The following is a 17,738-nucleotide window of genomic DNA, read 5'->3' as shown; positions in this document are numbered from 1 at the left end:
AAAAAAAAAAAAAAAAAAAAAAGAGAGAAAAAAGAAAAAAAAAAGAAAAAAAAAAAGAAAAAATATCGCGGTGACCTTTTCCTCTCCGACTCCCCCACTCTCCCTTTCAGGCTCCGGTTCCTGAGCTCGCAGGGAGCCTGAGCGGCTGTCTAGACCGATCTATCACAGACGGACAAACAATACCAGGAGAAGCCCCTGCCCGGTCCCTCAGCCTCCGCCACTCACCTTAGAAATGGCGAAGAACAGAAAAGTGACCGCGATACAATCCTCCCTGGTATATTTATAGCCTTCCACACAGCCCACCTTCATGCCTGACAAATGAGATTTTGTCTGCTCTCTCAGCGTACGCTCCAATAAACACACACACACTTTTTTTTTTTTTTTTTTTGGTGCCTGTTTGTTTTTGGTAACATTCCGGGCTCGTCCCTCCGACCTCGGGGCGGGCGAGGGCCCTCCCCGGCCGTGCGGGGAGGCAGGTTTGGGGATACCCGGGGCGGGAGGGGCTGGGGCGGGCGGGGGGGGGAAGAGCAAGAGGGGACCCGGCCGCTCGTCCACACGCATCCTTCCAACCTGGAAACTTCAATGTCCGTATTCATCACGCCCCTTCGCACCCAGCCTCCCCCTCCTCACCCGAGGTGCTCCCTGGTCCCTGCCAGCCCTCCGGGTTGCGTATTAAAGAGGTATATACGGGGCGAGGAGCCGGAGGTCCAACGCTGCAAAAGGCTGGGGAATAACTAATGAGCTGTGCAGCCCATTGATCCGGTGCATACTTCCTAATTAACTCTGAGTCACCTATTTGTGACAGCAATTCAAAGAACTGCACCAGGGATAAACTGCAACCCCGGCGCGCGAAGGCAACCGGGGGGGGGGGGGGGGAGAGGAATTTGCTCCTAATCCTCCTAAAAGCAATTAGGGTGAGCGCTGCGCTGGCTACCTCTCGGGAAGAAAAAAAGAAAGAAGAAAAAAAAAAAACAAACCACCCAGCCGTTCCGACAGCAGAACCGAAAGGAAACGAATCGGTGTGTCGCAAGCGCGACGGCACCGGGCTCCAGACAGACAGACAGCCAGGCAAGCTCCCGCGTCTCGGGGAGGAAAGCAGGCGGGAGCGGCGGCCGGAGACCCCGCACCGCCCGCCCGCCCGCCCCCAGCTTTGTTCCCAAGCGGCCCTTGGCGGGGCACGGCTCTCCCCGGCCGCCCCCCGCGGCAGGGCCACCGGGAGGGGGGCGGGGGGGGGGAAAGAAAAAGTTAATAGAAACCTTTGGAAAATCCGGGCTTTGCTACGGGGCTGCGTGGTGCGGGCTGGGCTCTCCTCTCCCCGCCCCCCCCCCCCTTTTAATACAAACACGAATACAAAAGCTGCAGGCTCCACAGAGCAGATGAAAGCAATGAACGGAGTTTCTGGAAAAGATTCATTAGTGGGAATTAATGCTGCGAGGAGCTCCGAGGCGATACCATTAAAGCCAGTCCTCACACTTTGTCAGTTTTACACCGCTCACTACGGTCGGGGCTTGCCTTTTTTTTTTTTTTTTTTTTTTTTTTGTCGGGGGAGAGAGGGAGGTGCTCTTCGCCTCCCCCTCGCCCCCTCCGCGATCAGCAAAGCCGGGATCCGACAGACATCGCGGAAACGAGAGAGGGAGGAAAGGGGAAAGAAAAAAAAAAAAAAAAACCACACAACACACACACACACATCGAGAAAGAAAGAGGAACGTGAACGCTCCGCAGCCCTCGCCCCCGGACTCGCTCCGCGAACATCAAATGCATGCCTCATATGCTGCGCAGAGCCGCCCCACTTGGCCCCGGCTTCACAAAGCAGCAGCCCCCGCTGCCTCCCCGCCCGGCCGGCCCCCTCCGGCCGGCCCTTTGATGGCAAGCCCCGAGCCTCCCTCCGGCTCCCTCTCCAAACTGCATTTTGGGGCTGACTAAACTTCCGTGTCACGCCGGACCTCACGCCAGCGCCGCTCCGCGCACGGGAAAGCCCCGGGCCGCCCTGCCCCACGTGCGCGGCGGCGCCCGCCCCGCCGGGGCGGGGGGAACAGGGGGGAAAGGGGGGGGGAGCGGTGCCCCGGGCTCTCCCGGCGAGGGGAAGGCAGCCCGCAGCGGGATCTCCCCGCCGCTCACCTGCCCGCCGCCCCCGGACCGCCCGCCGCTCTCGGCGGGGAGCGCCGAGCCCCGGCCCGCCCGGCGTGGGAGCCCCGGAGCCCCGCACCGCGCCGCTGCCCCGGCGCCTTCCCGATCGCAAAGTGCGAGACGGCGGGAACACCACCGCCACCGCCACCCCCCTACACACAGGCGCACCGGAGCCGACAGCGCGACCGGCAGCTCCCCCCCCCTCCGCCGCCCCGAACAGGCATCCTTACAACCAACTGCCTCCAAACTTCCCCGCCGCAGCCCCGGAGCCGCACCGGGAGACCCCTCACCCCCCCGCCACCCCGCGCCGTAACTTTCGGCCGCGCCGCCGCCGCCGCCGCGCTGCCGTCCCCGCGGCGGGCCCAGGGGAGGCCCCCGGCCGCCCCGTCGCCGCGGGACCCGGCGGCGGCGGCGGCGCTTCCGCACGGGAGCTGTTCGCGGAGCGGAGCACTGACCTTCCTGCCGCGCCGCCGGGCTGCGGCGTGCGCGGTCCCAGCCGCGGGTTCCCACACCGTCGCTTCCCCCCGCTGCTCTCCCGGGAAGGGCAGCCCCGTCGGGGGGCGGCGGGGGGGGGGGGGTGAGAAAAGTTTCCCGATCCCCTTCCCCCTCTCCGTGGGTGCGTGTGCCGCGGCTTGCTCCGGCGCGGGCGGGCCGGGGAAGGAGTGCGGGAAAGCAGGGAGCTGCAGGGAGCGGGGCGGGGGGGGGGCCGGAGCGCGGCCGCCGCCTGCGCCGACGGGGCAGGTGCCCGCGGGAAGGGCTTCGCTCCTCGGCTCGGCTGGGCTCAGCGGCGGGAGCGGGAGCGGCAGCCCGTGATGCTCATTCCGGCTGCCGGCTCTGGTTTGGCAGCGCCATGTTGCTGGCTTGCTCCGGGCGAAGTTCCTGCGCTGGCGAGCGCGGCGCTCCCCACATCTCGCCCGCGCCGCCGTCTCCCGTGCCCTGGCCGCCGCGGCTTTGTGTGTGTGTGGCTGGGGATTTAATTCTCCTCCTCCTCTTCTCCTCCTCTCTCTCTCTCTCTCTTTTTTCTTCCTCTTCCCCCCCCCCTCCCCTCTTTAGTCCGCCGGGAAAGCCGCTCTTCCTCACCTTGCCGCTGGGAGACCGGGCTCCGTCTGCTGCACGCTGCGCTCCCCTCGCATCCCCCCCTCCCTCTCTCCCTCCTCCTCCTCCTCCTCCTCCTCCAGCCGCCGCCTCCCCTCCCTTCCCCTCCCCCCGGGCAGGCGCTGCACCGAGGGAGCCGCCGCCAGCAGCAGCGGCAGCAGCGGCAGCAGCAGCGCCGCCACCGCTTTTTCCCTCTGCAAGTTTCCCCCTCCCCTGGCTGCGTTTCCCTGCCCAGGCAGGGCTCGCCCGGCCGCTCGCCCGCTCCTCCCCCGCCTTTGCCCTGACTAATTGATTTGCCCCCCCTCGCCGCGCCGCCGGCCCATCGCCTGGCCCGGCCCGGCCCGGCCCGGCCCGCTCCCCCCGCCTGGCACAGGTCGCTGCCAAGCTGCGGCGCCCCGCGGGGACTCCGCGCTCCCCGGCCGGCAGGGAGAGGAAAGCCGCCCCCCCCCCCCCCCCCGATACTCCCCTCGCTCGCTACCCAGAAGGCCAGTGGAGAACCGCAATTACCATAAAGCTCCGCTCACTCCGCTCCGCCAAGCTGTCAAAACCCCGGCGGCGGCGGCGGCGGCGCTGCCAGACATCGCTGCGAGGCTCCGCGGCGGGTCGCGCCGCGCTGCCGCCCCCCGCCGCCCCGCTCGCCCCCGGCCCCTCCGCCGCACGCCCCCGACCCTGCCGCCCCGCTCCCCCCGCCGCAGCCGGGACCCCCCCGGGCGCTGCCCCCCGCGCCCCCGCCCAGACCCGCCGGCTCCGGGTTCCCCCCGGCGCGCAAGGGCATCCCCGCCGCCCCAGGGACCCGCCGAGGGCTGGCAGCCGTCCTGACCCCCCCCCACGGGTCACAGCGCGCACGGACCCTCTCGCTCGCACCCTCCGTCGCACCCGTGGAGGGGGGTTCCCCCCACCCCCGGCCCCGGGGCCCCTCTCCGGTCCCACCCGCCGCCCCCAACTTCGCGTGGTCCGCAGCTCGGCCGCGCTGATTTGCGCTTTCCCTCCGCTCCCCTTCTCCGAGCTCTGAGTCGGGATGGAAAAAAAGCCGCTCGTTTGTCAACGTCTGCATTGCGCGGGGCGGGGGGGCCGGGGGGAGGCTTATTAAGGCGCGTTTTCGCCTGATCCGGCTTTGGCAGCCCTTAACGCGGTTTTTACCGCGTGTGAGCGGTGTGGCAGCCCGGGGTGGGGCGGCGACTGAAGCGCCGTTTCCCTCGCCGGCATTTCTACGGCTGCTTTAAGATTTCTGCCCGGGTTGAGGAGCCCTTTAATCTCCGGGTTGGTAGTTATCGGCTGCATCTATTTACTTTGGCAAGGCAACTTTTGGCTCGGCGAGCTCGACTCGTAAATTTCACGTTCATCACGGCCCATCCCCGCCGATACTCTCCGGTTTGCTCCCGCGGCGTGGAGGCTCCCGGGCCGGCCCCGGGGCGGCCCCGGCCGCAGGGCCCCGCAGCTCCCCCGCACCGCCCGGCGCCTTCCCGGGGAAGCGGGGTGTTTTGCCACCTCAGCGTCGCCGGCTCCGCCGCATCGAGCCCCTTTCTCGCCGCCGCCGCTCCGTGTGGGAGCGACTGCCAGCCAAACGCCAGGCGATTAACGCGGACAGCTCGCCCCGGGGGAGGGGGGGGCGGGGGGGGAGAGAGGATTTTTAATCGCCACGTCCAAGACCCTGCGGGAAAAGGCTGCGGAGACGCTGCGAGCTGCGAAAGCTTTGCTCGCCGAGGGCGCGCAAGCAGCAAGCAGGGCGGTGAGGCTTCGGCGCCAGAGCAGGACTGCCGGGGCTGCCTGCCTGCTCGCCGCCGCCGCCGCTACTGCTTATCTCTGGAGATGGAAAAGCACGAGTTCCCCAAAGTTGCCCCTACCAAAGCCCCCCCCCCCAAAAAAAAAATCCATAAGTTTTTAATCGAGAATCTAAGCCACGTCTGGAAAAAAAGCGGGGGTCGCCAGATGTTCAGGGAGGGGGACGCAGAGGGCACACACCCGCAGCGGGGTCACGGCCAGAGGGGTTGGCATTTCATGAAACTGCCATCACGGGGCTTTGCGTTTTCGCTACGTCTCTCTTAAAAAACTCGCCCCGTCTCAAAGCAGAAGTGAAATACCCACCGGCTGAAACCCGAAACTTCAGCCGCACCGCTCGGCTTCCTCGCAGGGGAGCCCGGGGAGCCACCGAGCAGCAGCAGCAGCCGGGCTGCAGTCCCGGGGTGCCGGCCGGCGGGACGCACAGCCCCGGGCAGCCGCCGGGCTTATTCCCGGCGCGGCGGGCCACGCATCTGAAAAGGCTCCCACACGTTTTTTTAATCTCCGATAACAAGCAGAAGGACACCTGGCCTATTACGCTGTAAAGCTATTTTTTATAAAGATGTTTTAGGGCTAGACATTAAAAGTTATTAGACTGAACACACGTGAGTTACAGGCACACAGCTGGAGGAAAGGCCTCTGTTGGTTTGGGGTTTTTTTTTCCCCTTTCCTCGGGAAAACCTCATTAAAATTGCTTCTTTCGGTAGGAAAGCAGAACTAGCCTGTCTCCCGGTGAGGTGGCCGCAGCCTTGGCTTCAGGGCTGCATCGGTCCGGGCTTTGTCTCTCCCCGCAGGTCCGGACCCGCGGTGCCGCCGGCCCGCACTCGCATCACAGCAGCCGCCCGCTTCCCTCTCCCGGGGCTGCAAACTCCGGATCACATGTGTGCGCCTACAGCGTGGGGCTGGGTGGTGGGGGCTGGCTTGGGTTGTTTTTTTTTTTTTGCTGTAACTAATGACTTCAAGTTATCTCGGGGTAAACTCGCTCCACTTTTATTTTTAACCGTAGTTAAACTTTCTTTCTTTGTGAACGCAGTTTCCTCCGTGGCGGGGAGGAACAGACCCGCGCTTGTTCGCCTCTGTGCCTTTTTTGTTCCCCGGGTCCCCGAGCTTTGCAGCGGGAGGCTGCCGGCTCCCGGCGAAGACATTGGGGCTTCAGTTCGCTCCTCCCGCGGCCTGGCTCGGCCCGGCTGCGCGCCGCGCCGCCTTCCCCTGCCGCGGGTACCGCCGAGCTAACCCCGGGAAATTCAGAGCATGCTCTCGCCTTTGCGGATTACCGGGCCGCTTCTCCCCCCCTCCCACAGGCCCCGGAGGGAGCTGACCCGCGGGTCAGGCCGCTGCACATTGCTCTCTCCCCCCCAGGAGCGGAGGGGGGGCTCGGCGGACAGATGCTCGGGGCTCCGCGCTGCTGCTGCTGCCGCGGCCGCTGCGGAGCCGGGCGAGGATGCGCTCGCAAAAAAACGGCTGCTCCGATAATGCTAAGTACTTAACCTCCTCGTAAAGACAAATCCATTGTTAATGGCAGAATGGGCTTCTCGCAGGAGGCTTCCAAGTGGGATGGCTTTACGCCGGCTCTCATTTACCTCCAGCGCCGCCTCTAATTAGAAGCTTTCCCCCCCCTCCTCCTCCGCCCCCGGCCCGCGCACCTCAGAAAGTTGGGGGCTAAACGGCAGGAGCGGCGAGGCCGGGCACCCAGCCCCCTCCTCGCCCCGCTCCCCCGGCCACCGAACGGCAACCGGAGCCCGCGGGTCGCCCGGGCAGGCGAAATGAGAGAGAGAGAGGGGAGGTGGGCGCTGCGAAGGTAAAATGAATTAATGCGAGCGCGGTGCTCAGCCAGCCTGGTGATGAGTGCTAGGAAAAGCCTATAAATAACAGATCACTGTCCTAAGCTCTGAATTGCCCTGCTTGAGTGTGTCTTAAATCAGACCTTTATCATTGCTTATTGTAAGGCTGTTTTTAATGGAAGTGTAGAAATCTGAATAACAAAACAAGACAAGCCTCAATTGGCGTTATACAGGGTCTGCAGCGCTTTCAGACCTGACACGGTGCCAGCATATTGTTACACCGCCACGCAAACTCCCCGTGCAATCAAGGGGGTTTTGCATAGCAGAAGTACTATAATTTTACTTCGTAGTTCAGGGCTACTCTGTTGACAGGAGATCCATTATTTTCTCTCCCTCTCCCCAGAAAAGCCCGAGACGCGCTCGGTTCACGGACTAAGCGCCGCTATCTTTCTTACAAAGGCGAATGACAAATCTCTCCGGTTGTCTTCGCTTTGCTCCGCACCCTTTCCCCGCTCCACAAAAGAGCGGAGATGCCCGCGGTCCTCCGGGTCCCCCTTTGCCGCTCGGAGCGGAGAGCCCGGGAGAGACGGTCAGACAAACAGACGCACGTCTCGGCCAGCCTCCAGCCGGGAAGCTCGGCCTGCCGACCGCCGCCCCGGGGCCGGCAGCCGCCGCGGCCGGGCGAAGCGCTCGCCGGGCCCGGGCAGAGCTCGGTGGGGAAGGCGCAGCGCCGAGCCCGCCGGGGCGGCCGCGGGCGGACGGGCCGGAGGGAAGGCCCCTGCCCCGGGCTGGGGAAGGGGGGCGGCAGCCCGGCTGCAGGAGGAGGGCAGGCTGGCTGCGAGCTGCCCCCTCCACCTCTCCCACTCGCATACCTCGGCCATTTTGTCTGCTTGCGGCGCGCCTGTGTGTGTGCGTGTGTCCCCGGCCGCCCCCGCCCCGTCCCCTCGGGCAGCGGGCTGCTGCGGGGCGCTGCCCCGGGCCCAGGGGCCGGGCCCTGCCGGTGGCGGGGCGGGCGGCCCGGGCGGGCAGGAGGAGGGGAGGGGAGGGCCGCCGGCAGCCCCGGCCGCTCCTGCCAGCGGGGAGATGCAGCCGCCAGGCAAGGCCCTGCAGGGGAGGGGGCGTGCGCCGCACAAGTCTGGAGAGGAGTAAAAATAGCGCCGGCGAGGTTGCCGCTCTCCTCGCCTCCCCCCAGCCCGGCGGGGGGCAGCGGGCGGCGCGGCGGGGAGGGCGCCGGGGGAGGACGGGGGCCGGAGCCAGACAAAACCCCGGCCCCGGCCGGAGAGCGGCGCGGGCGAGGTTGAGCCTTCGCCTTTGAAGGGGATGCGCGGGAGCCGGGGGCTGCCCCCCCTTTTCCCGGTGGGGGTCCCCCAGCCCCGGGGGGCGCGGACTGCGCCCCGGCCCCGGCCCTCGGCGGCCTGGGAGGAGCGGCGGCTCGGCGGAGAGGCACGGCAGCCGCCCGGCTCCCGAGTTTAAATATAATACGGCGGCCGGGGGAACCGCCATGGTTTGAAGGTGTGTTTGTGCAGACTACAGCTTGTATGTTAATAATTGGATACAGTCGATGAATCACCTCCGTCCTCCTTCTGGTTTTGTTTTTGTGTTGTGTTTTGTTTCGCAGGGGGTGGGGAGAGAAAGCGAGGAGACGATGCCGTGGCTCGGCGCTTGAATACCAATTCCGCGCCGGGGTTCATAAACACTGGGGTTATTCACTCCGCCCCAGAGGTGACAGCGGAGGCCTCCGCCGCCCTCCGCGGCCGCGCCCCGCGGCGCGGCCCCGGGGCTCGCCGGCGTGCGGAGCGGGATTTGCGCCCCGGCTGGAAGCCCGGCAGCGGCGGGCGGCTCGCCGGGGTGCATACATATGAAATGAGAGCCTGCAACATCAAAGCGGCAGCGGAGCGGGGGCAGGGAGGGGCTCTCGGTGTGTACACGTGTGTACTTTTCCAGAGAAAAGCCCCTAATTTTTCAAATCGGATCCTTCCCCCCCCCCCCCCCCGCTTCACTCGCATGGCAGACACGCGGAGAGATTCTTTAGTCCTGTACTTAACACTTCACAGTGTTTTTAGCAATTAAGGCGAGAGGGGGGTGGGTATAAAGATAAGCCACTTTTTCGCCCTGCAAGTGTGAAAGATAAGATAACAGTAAGCTGGGGCAAAACGTCTGCTTACAACCTCCCCCCAGCGATTCTGATCGGTCACCTCTTATCGCAGAAAATGTTCATTTCGAAAGCAGCTTCAAAAAAACAAGGGAAAATAAAAGTATTTTCCGTTCAGAAATGCCATTTAAAACCCCGTCCTTACTTCCATCTCCCTACGTCGTCGTCCCCGTGTCCCCTCTCCGCCGCCGCGGTACCCAAACCAGGGCAGCAGCCGCTTCCCAGCGTGCCTCTCGGAAGCCGCATCACGCAGGTAATCAGGGGGTTGAAACCTGCCAGGCGCCGAGATCGGCGGCGCTCCCCGCTCCGCCGCGCTCCCCGGCCCTGCCCGCCCGCCGCCCCCGTGGCAGGCGGGGGACGCGGGCCGCCTTACCGGCCCCTCGCTGCCCGTAAAGCGGGCAGGGAGCTGCGCTGGGGAGAGCCCCACGCCGGCACCACAGGCGGCGGCGGGTGAGGCAGAACGAGAGCCGGGCTGCCTTTTCCAGGTCGTTTCGCTGCAGCACCCCCGACGGCATCGGGGCAGCGGGGCTGGAAGGGGGGGCGGCGATGCTCCCCCCCGGCCTGCCCCCAGCCAAGCTGCAGGAGCCGCTGCCGCGCTCGGCGTCGAGTCGTTTCTGCTTCCTCCCCCTCCCCGAGCCCCCCCCCGGCCGCTTCCTACCCCGCGGCCGCCCCCGCGCCCCGCCGCCCGGCAGGCAGGCAGAGGCGGCGGCCGCGGGCGGGCACGGCGCCCGGCGCACACGGCGCTGGCCCTGCCCTCCGCGGCACCGGGCAAGGCCCCGCCGCGCCCGCCCCGGGGCCCGCGGGCAGGATGCGGGCATCGCTCCTCCCCGGCCGCCGGGCAGCGGGGCTCGGCGCGCCCACGCCCGCCACGGCCACGGCCGGGGCTAGGCGCTGCTTCCCCGTCCCCGGGGGCCTCCCCCCCCAGGCCCGGAGTTTCCCGCTCCCGTCCTTCAGCCGTCGCCACCTGCGATAAGGCGAGATGCCGAGTAGAAAAGGTTTCCCGACACCTCCCCGAGGGCAAGGCGCGGCCGCCCCGTCTCCTCGTCGCCCTGGGAAACCTTCTCACGGGCCTCCACGCGAGGCAGCGGAGTGCGTGTGGCGTGGGCGGGCGGGCGTCCCCTCGTCCCCCGGCAAAGCCACATCCAGGGCCCCGCACGGGAGGCGGGATAGCGGGGACCCCGCGCAGCCCCGACGTGCTCGGGGCCGGAGCGGAGCCGGTGGAGGGGGGCTTCCCCGGGCTCGCCGCATCCCCCATCTCCTCCCGCCGCCCTTCTCAGAAACGCGTCGGTGCCGTGCTCTCGAAGTGAGTGGGTCAGCAGCTGATGACAAGGGGAAAAAAGAAGAAGAGAGCGAGCGAGCGAGAAAAAAAAATACCCACCCTCCCAAACCCTAGCCTGGCGCGATTACTCATCCCCAGAGTTCCCCTAAGTCAGAGAAACTTGGCGAAGTCCCAAGGCCGAGCCGTTAGCACGGTCTGAGGCTCCCCAGGCACCTTCCGCCGCGGGGCCGGGCCGAGGGCGCGGGGCACGGCGGGGGCGGAGGGCCGGGGCCCGGGGCCGCGGCCGGGGCCGGCGAGGCGTGCGCGTCCCCATCCTCGGCGCTCTTCGCGCTCGAGTTATTGTGGAGCGTTTTATCTTCACAGTCACATCGGCAGCTAACGAAGCTCGGCGGCTGCAGCCCACACGACTTTGGTTCTCTGCATTTATCCTTCAATAAAAGCCGATTCCTTTATTAGAAACAGGAGACGTGTCTCCTACCGCCCCTATCAAATCCCAACTGGCAAGGCGCAGCCGACACCTCCCCCTCAGCCCCCCCTGCCCGAGAGGGGCAGGCGGCACTACCCCGCGGCCTACGCCCCCCTCTCTCCGGACCCCCCACCGCGAGCATCCCGCTCTCCCCCCACTCCGGCCCCCCCACGAACGCGGGCAGCCCTCGCCCCCTTCCACCGGGGCGGCCAACGCCCCCTCCCCGCGGTCCCCCCCGGGCAGGAGCAGCCGGGGCCAGCCGGCCCCTCGCCGCTGCGCGCCCCCCGCCCCGAACACCCCGAGCCGGCACGGGCAGCCGCCTCCCCCCGCTCCTCCGCCAAATCATTCGCCCCCACCAGGCGCACCCACACGACTTTCGTTCCCCTGCATTTATCGTTCAATAAAAGTCGTTTCCTTTATTAGAAACAGGAGACGCTTCTCCCACCGCCCTCACCTCATGCCCCCTCCGCGGGCGCAGCCGGCGGCCCCCCCTTCCACATCGCCCCCCGCCGAGCGCGGCCCGCCCCACGCCCCCTCGCTCCCACCACCGCCGCCCCCTAAAAATAACAATAACAGTAATAACAATAATAACAGCCGCCGTCCCCAGCAGTCGCGGCAGCCAGTCGTGTCCCCCCCTCCACCGAGCCCAGCCACCCCCTCCCCTTCCCTCTCAAATCCCCCATCGCCAGGCGCAGCCAACCCCCCGCCCGCCCGCCTTTCCCCAGGCGCAGCCAACGACCCAGCAAATCCCCTCGCCAGGCACGGCTCGGCCCCCGCCCGCCTCGCAGCCCCCCCCGGGCACCGAGCAGGTCTGCGCGGCGGCTGCTGCTTGTGCGACTCCGATCGGAGCTGCCGCCGCCGCCGCCGGCCGCTACCGGGCGGGGAAGGTTTCCCCGGGTGCCGCCGGGAGAGCCGGTGCTCGGAGGATGCCAGCCTCGCCGTGCCGTGCCGTGCCGTGCCCCTCCTCCGTGCCGCGGCTGCGGGGCGAGCGCCCGGCGGAGATCTCCCCACCGAGGAGGGGCCGGGACGGAGAGAGCGTGCTGTATCGCATTAAATTAATCGCCCGGCTCCGGAGGAGGCAGGTGATTCTGCCAAACACAATGAAGGGTTTGAGCGCTGCGGAATAAAGCGCCGTTCATGGGGCCGTGGGCGGCGGTGCCCGGCTCCACCGCGGGGATCGCCGGCTCCCGGGGGATCCCGGCGCTGCTCCCCGCCGCCGCCGGCCCCAGCGCGGGGAGCTCCGGCTCGGCGCACCCCACCCTCGCCCTCGGGATGGATAAAAGGGGGGAAGCGGCGAGCAGCCGCCCCGGCAGCGGAGGAGCAGCAGCAGCCCCCGGGGACGGGGGGGGGGGGGGCTGCAGCCTGGCCCCCCCCCGCCCCCGCTGTGGGGGCGGCCCCCTGGGATGAGGGGTACACATCAGCCTCCCGCGGGGCGGCAGGGGCCGAGCAGCCCGCCGGGCAGGGCCGGGCAGGGCCGGGCAGGGCCGGGCAGGGCAGGGCGGCGGGGAACGCGGGGCCCCCGGGCGGCCCCCGGGCGGGCGGTGCGGGGCGGGCGGGCGGCACGGCCCCGGGTTCAGGCGGTGGCAGGCGTTGTTTTCCTCGGGAGAGCGGAGGAGGAGGAGGAAATCTCCGGGTTTTTAATGAGGGGGTGCAGCAGGGCTGAGCGCTGGGATTACACGGCGCGGAGACAGAGCTGCGGGCTGTGCGTGTGCGCGCAGGGCTGGCAGTCTCCGCCCGTCTGCCTGCTAATCGCACGTTTTCCGCTGTTAAAAAGAAACCGAGACGCTGTGGCCGAGCCCAGCGCTGTCTCTCTGACTGTGACATGAAAAGATGGCGCTCTCTCCCCTCCCCCAGCCTCCCTCTCGGCTTACACTTCCTCCCCAACAGCTTTTGCCTTCCAGTTTTTAAAGCCCTCTTTTCTCCCTTCCTTCCCCCCCTCTCCCCGGGCCGGATACCACCAGCTTCCCAGCCGATCGGTGGCTCCCTCCGTTGCGACGATTTTTTTTTTCCCCTTTTTTATCTCTACCTCGCTATTTTCGCCTCTCCCTTTTCTCGGAAACCTCGATCTCCCTCTCTTTATGTCTCGCTCTTTTGTGAACTTCTACGGCTAATGGGAGGCTGCGTGCAGGAGGCGGGGGGGGGGGGAGGAAAAGCGGGGACCCAGCCGCTTCTCTCTCCCCCCCCCCCCAGTTTCCTCCCTCTCCCCCGCGGCGGCGGGGACAGGAAAGCGAGCCGGATCGCGGTGTGTGCCCGCCGGGGGGGCACCGGGAGCTGCCCGCCCACGCCGCCGAACCTGGCCGCGCCGCGGTTGCCCCCGCCGCCGCGGGAGCGCCCGACGGGGGGGGGGGGCACGCTGGGGCGGCGCGGCGGGAGGCATCCCCCGTCGGAGGAGTTTTACCTGCCTAGAAAATGTTTTCGGGTGCTGCGGGCACTAAGGTGGTCGCGGCTTTCGGAGCGGGTCCGAGGGAGCGGGTCCGAGGGACCGGCCGCGGCCCCTCTCCGAGGCAGGAGGGTGCTCCGCCGCCTGCCACCTCGCTCCCCGCGTTCATCACCAGACCGCTCCAAGTGCTAAGTTGTTTGTTTTGGGTTTTGTTTTTTTTTTTTTCCTTTTTTCCAAAGCCTGCAAATTAAATTCAGCGCCGCTCTCTCCTATTTTAGTGTCTGTTATGTTAATTGCACTTAGCGCTGGGGCGCTGCTCACCAGGGATGCATGAAGGCCTCGGAGATTAACCGCAGGCTCCTGCTCGGACTTTTCTCAGCCAGCAGCGAGTTGCGAGGGGCTGCCGAGGAGCCTGCACGATCCCGTGTGCTTTCGGGGCGTGCTGCTGCTGGCCAGCCGCTCTGAATCCGGGGCCAGTGACTCTTGGCTGGGAGGTCAGGGTGGCAGCGGCTCCCCGTGGGCCCGCAGATCTATTTGCGTAAGGATTTGCATTGCGGGAGGACAGGTATTTTTCCTCCCCCTGGATGTTAAAAATGCAAAATTAGCGCGACTGTTTCTAGGCAGAGACGCCACGATTACGTGATCTCGCTGAACCTGTCGGTTGTGCTTTCTGGAGCAGCAGGGAAACTGGACACCTTTGTCAATGACTCCCGGAGCCCTCCTCCCAGGCGCTGGCCGTATTTATCACCATCTAACCCCAGGTAGTCCGCGAGTGGCCGGTGGCAGCCCCTGCCCTGCCCAGGGGCGACCGTGCGGCCGGCTGCGCCCCGCGGAATGACCCGGCCTCGCCGCAAAGAAGTGTGGCCTTCCCAGACGCGTCCTTTCTCCAGCGCCTCCTTCATCTATTCGTTATCAGGGGACGGCGTGTGGAGTGACTGAGCCTAATAAGTTGTCCACTTGTTCATTTCAGGAGCATTGATTTCTGGTTCCAAGGCACTCTGTTCTAGCACTGGCTACAGCTGCGGGGCATTTTGCAGCTGGTCTTTCGCCTAGACAAATATCAGCGAGAATGTGAGCGTTATTAGCCACATAAATAAATCATTAACGTGCACACAAATGTTATTTTAGCATAACTTCCAAGCAGAAAAATATCCCGGCGGGGCAGGACGGAGAGGCGCGTTTGTGCCACACCGGCCTCGGCGCAGCCTGGCCGGCAGCTGCGGGCGGGGGTCGATGGTCGTCCGTCCGTCCGTCTGTCCGTCCCCCCGGTGCCCCGGCGCGGAGCCGGGAGCAGAGGCTCGGCTCCCCGGCTGTCGGTTGAACATTAACAGGGCCGGCCCGCCGTGGCACGGCCGCGGGGCCTTGCCTCGCAGACCTTTGTCTGCTCTCCCGGGGCCGGGCGGGGACGGCGGGTACTTTTTCTCCCCGAACACGACGGCGCTAATGAGATTACCGGCCGGCTGGCCCCAGCTGATGCCGCCGAGCCCGCGGGCAGAGCCCGGCCCGCCCGCCGCAGCCGGCGGGGGCCAGCGCCCCGCTCCTCGTTAACGCGGAGCCACCGGCAGAAACGACGTTTGCTTTTCGGCCTCCCGCGAAGGGCTGCTGGCCCCCCCGGTGCCCCGGCGGCGGGGAGCGGGGAGCGGCAGCCGCCGCCGCCGCCCGGGCCGCGCTGGCCCTGCCCCGCGGAGTCCCGCGGGTGCCAGTAAAGCCCTGCCTGGGAGCCCTGCCAAGGCGGTCTCGCTTTGATATTCCGCACCACGGCCGCTCCTCCGCTTGCCCCTAATCACGCAAACGCCAGCGAGCTCCGGCACTCTCCGTAATAAACACTGAGCGCGTTTCGCCGGGCTCCCAAAGTAAATATTGTATCGGAGAAGCGGGGCTGCGCTGGAAAGCTGAAATCTTCCACTTTTTCGCACTTAGCAACCGGCTGAAGCGTTGTGCGCTCCCTCCCCGAGCCAGGCTCGGTGTGATTTACTTTCTGGTTGCGATGCAGATATTCACTTGTCAGTTCAAGGGCAGGACAGAAACTGTGCAAGCGGAGTCTTGCGAACGGAAATCTCCCATTTACGAGGTTCTCCTCCACCACCAAAAGCCACCCTCCGGCACCTTTGTTCTGCACGCAGCTGCCTTTACCAGCCCCCCCGCCCCAGCCACCTCTCCAGCCGACCCTTCTTCCCACGTCTCCCTTCTCGGATGGATTCCCCGTCTTTTCCCGACTGACCCCGGGGGAGGCGGCGGCGGGGGGGGGGTGTAAGGGGGAGAGGGCGGCCGGGAGAGGTTGATGATGAATGACAAGGCAAATGCTAAGAGCCGAAGCGACAGCAAAAGCAAACAGAAGTGGTCTCTGCTCTCTCGCAGGGCCCAGCCCCGTCCGCGGCCAGGGGAGCTGTGCCTGTGCCATGAAAGCACGGCTGGCCTCCGCAGGCAGCCCGGCTTCTCCGGGGCCAGATAAACACATTTCGGTCACGTGGCGAGCCTATACGGTGCCATGCTCTCCTATTTGCCTTCCCCGCTCGCTTTTCACAATAACATGCCATCCGCCAGCCAGCTCCGAGGCTAACCTCACCTCCCTGGCGCCCGGCCAGCCCGCCTGGGCCCGGCCATGCGGGGAGAAGCCGCGGCTCCGCCGGGGAGGCTGCACCCCGGCCTGGGGATGGCTGCACCCCGACCCGGGGCTGGGGCAGGGGCAGGATCTGGCTGTATCCCAGCTTGCGGCTTGGGCGGGGACGGGCTGGACCGAGACTCGGGGCTGGAGCTGCTGCATCCCGGCTCGGGGCTGGGGCAGGAGCGGGCTGCACCCGAGCGGGAGCAGGGGCCCGGGCTGGCCGCGTCCCCGGGACGGGGCGCGGGGGGAGCGCGGTGTCCCCGCTGAGGGGCGGGGTGGGGGTTCGCCCGGGGACCGCGGGCTGTGTCGGCTCCGGGACCGGGGGGGGAGCCCCGCATCTCCGGGAGCGGGCTCCGCAGAGAGAAGGGGGGGGGCCGGGGCACCCGCGGCGAGAGGCCAGCTTTGCCGCTTTAAAATGGCTGAAACGGGTGGCCCCGGGCATCCCTTCCCCGGCAGGAGCAGCGGCGAGCCCCGCCGCCCCGAGCACGGCGGCCGCCTGCGGCAGCCCCGGCCGGTTACGGGAACAATGAGCCGCCGCGGGCGCGCCGCTGCCTCCCCGCCGCCGGGGCCGGCCGGGGGCAGCGCCGCGGGGCCGGGGGGGCGTGCGGGGGGAGCGGGGGGCTGGAGCCGGCCAAGCGCTCCCCCGCCCCGCCCCGGCCGGCGGAGCGATCGTGCCGTTTAATCCCTTTATCCCCGCTCGCTGGTGGCGGTGCGAGCCGGCGGGCCGGGAGCCACCCGCCAGCCGCCCGGGGAGGCGACGTGCTGGCTCCGCGGCGCAGATGTCGCCGGCTGGGAGCGGGGAGCCGAGCCCCACCGGCACCACCTTCACAACGGCAGCAGCCGGGGCGGGGGGGGACCCGGGCACCGCTGGGGCGCGCATCGGGGGGGATCCGAGCCCTTCGGAGCCCCCGAAGGCTCCCTGCCGTCGGGCACCGGAGCCCTGCCCCAGCACCCCGCCGGCCGGCCCGGGCCCCGTGGCCTCCGTAGCCCCGCTCCCGGGGCAGGCCTCGCCGTCTCCCCGCGGGGGCACGGTCTGCAGCCTCCCCTCTCGCCGGGACCCCCCGGGACCCCCGGGCGAGGCGAGGAGCAGCCCCCGGTGCGGTGCCCAGGTTGGCCAGCCGCCGCTCGGCTGCCCGGGCTCCGAAATCCGGCAATTATGCAAATGCCCGGGACGCTCTCCCCTTTGATCTGAACTTCCTCGGAACGATCCCTTCTCATTACGGAGCATGAAAATGCCTCTCGGACGTGTAAAGTGAACTACAGAGCTCCTTTCATCCCCTTTTGTTACCCGCACCGGGCTCGTCTCTCCAGCCCCGCATTCCCCAAACGCCGGGAAAGGGGAAGGAAAGGGGCTCCCCGGGGAGGCGGCGGGACGTGGGAGCAACCCCGGGCTGCCGGTTGTCATGGCGAGGCCAAGCGTCTTCCCAAGTTATGTGCGACTAATGGGTTTGTGCCCCGCTCGGCTCCGGGTTCACCTTTCCCCCCGCTGCTCGGCTCCCCGCCGGCCTCCCCGCCCGCGCCCCGGGAGGCAGCGGCGGCCCCGGCCGCCCCGCCGGGCGAGCCCCGCGGCCGCCTCCCTCCGCTGCGCTGCCTGCACATCAAACGCTGCGGGGTTGGGAAGCGGGGCGGAGGGAGGGGGCGAGGGCTCCCGCCGACGGGAGCGCGGTCCCCCCGCGACTTTAAACTCCGCCTTTTGTTGCGCTCCTTACCACCTCTTCCTTCAGTTTTGATAACTTGAGACTAACGAGGCACTGAATGTATCATCGCTTTAGTATGTCCACGCAACCGTGGATATGATTTTCTAGGCTCCCGAGAGCCATGACTGGATTTTTTGTTATCTTCTTTTTTTTTTTTTCTTTTCCTTCCCCTTCCCTTTGAAGAGATATTAAGAAAGTTTGCGCTGTCTTGAAAACTACTCCTCCCGTGTAAGAAAAACATCCTGACCATTTGCTGGAGGCCATTTTATGCAACCTCAAGGAGGTTAATAGCTTGCATAATTTCAGGAATACCAGGTGTCTGCTTAATACCTTTTTCCCTTTCCCTGCCACTCATCCAGACAAGCCAGGAGCTCCGC

The 17,738-nt window shown here is 66.9% G+C and overlaps 1 protein-coding gene across 9 annotated transcripts in view; it reads right to left on the bottom strand.

Annotated features, from left to right (window-relative positions):
• BCOR (BCL6 corepressor) overlaps positions 1-17,738 on the bottom strand; it is an 82,510-nt gene that overhangs the window by 55,208 nt on the left and 9,564 nt on the right. Inside the window, exon 1 of one of the 9 annotated variants that reach the window (XM_087757759.1) lies at positions 3,208-3,254. The exons of 7 other annotated variants lie outside the window; for them this stretch is intronic. The gene's annotated coding sequence lies outside the window, so the exon portion shown is untranslated. Of the gene's footprint in view, positions 1-2,582; positions 3,171-3,207; positions 3,255-17,738 lie in introns of those variants that run through there. One more of the 9 variants, XM_087757760.1, reaches the window with a different exon arrangement.

The sequence above is a fragment of the Nipponia nippon genome, unplaced genomic scaffold (genome assembly GCF_047370975.1).
Source record: "Nipponia nippon isolate SJK-2023a ecotype South Korea unplaced genomic scaffold, ASM4737097v1 scaffold_2, whole genome shotgun sequence".
Taxonomy (NCBI): domain Eukaryota; kingdom Metazoa; phylum Chordata; class Aves; order Pelecaniformes; family Threskiornithidae; genus Nipponia; species Nipponia nippon.
The sequence above is the reverse complement of the archived record's forward strand: the minus strand, read 5'-3'. Positions and strand labels throughout refer to the sequence as shown.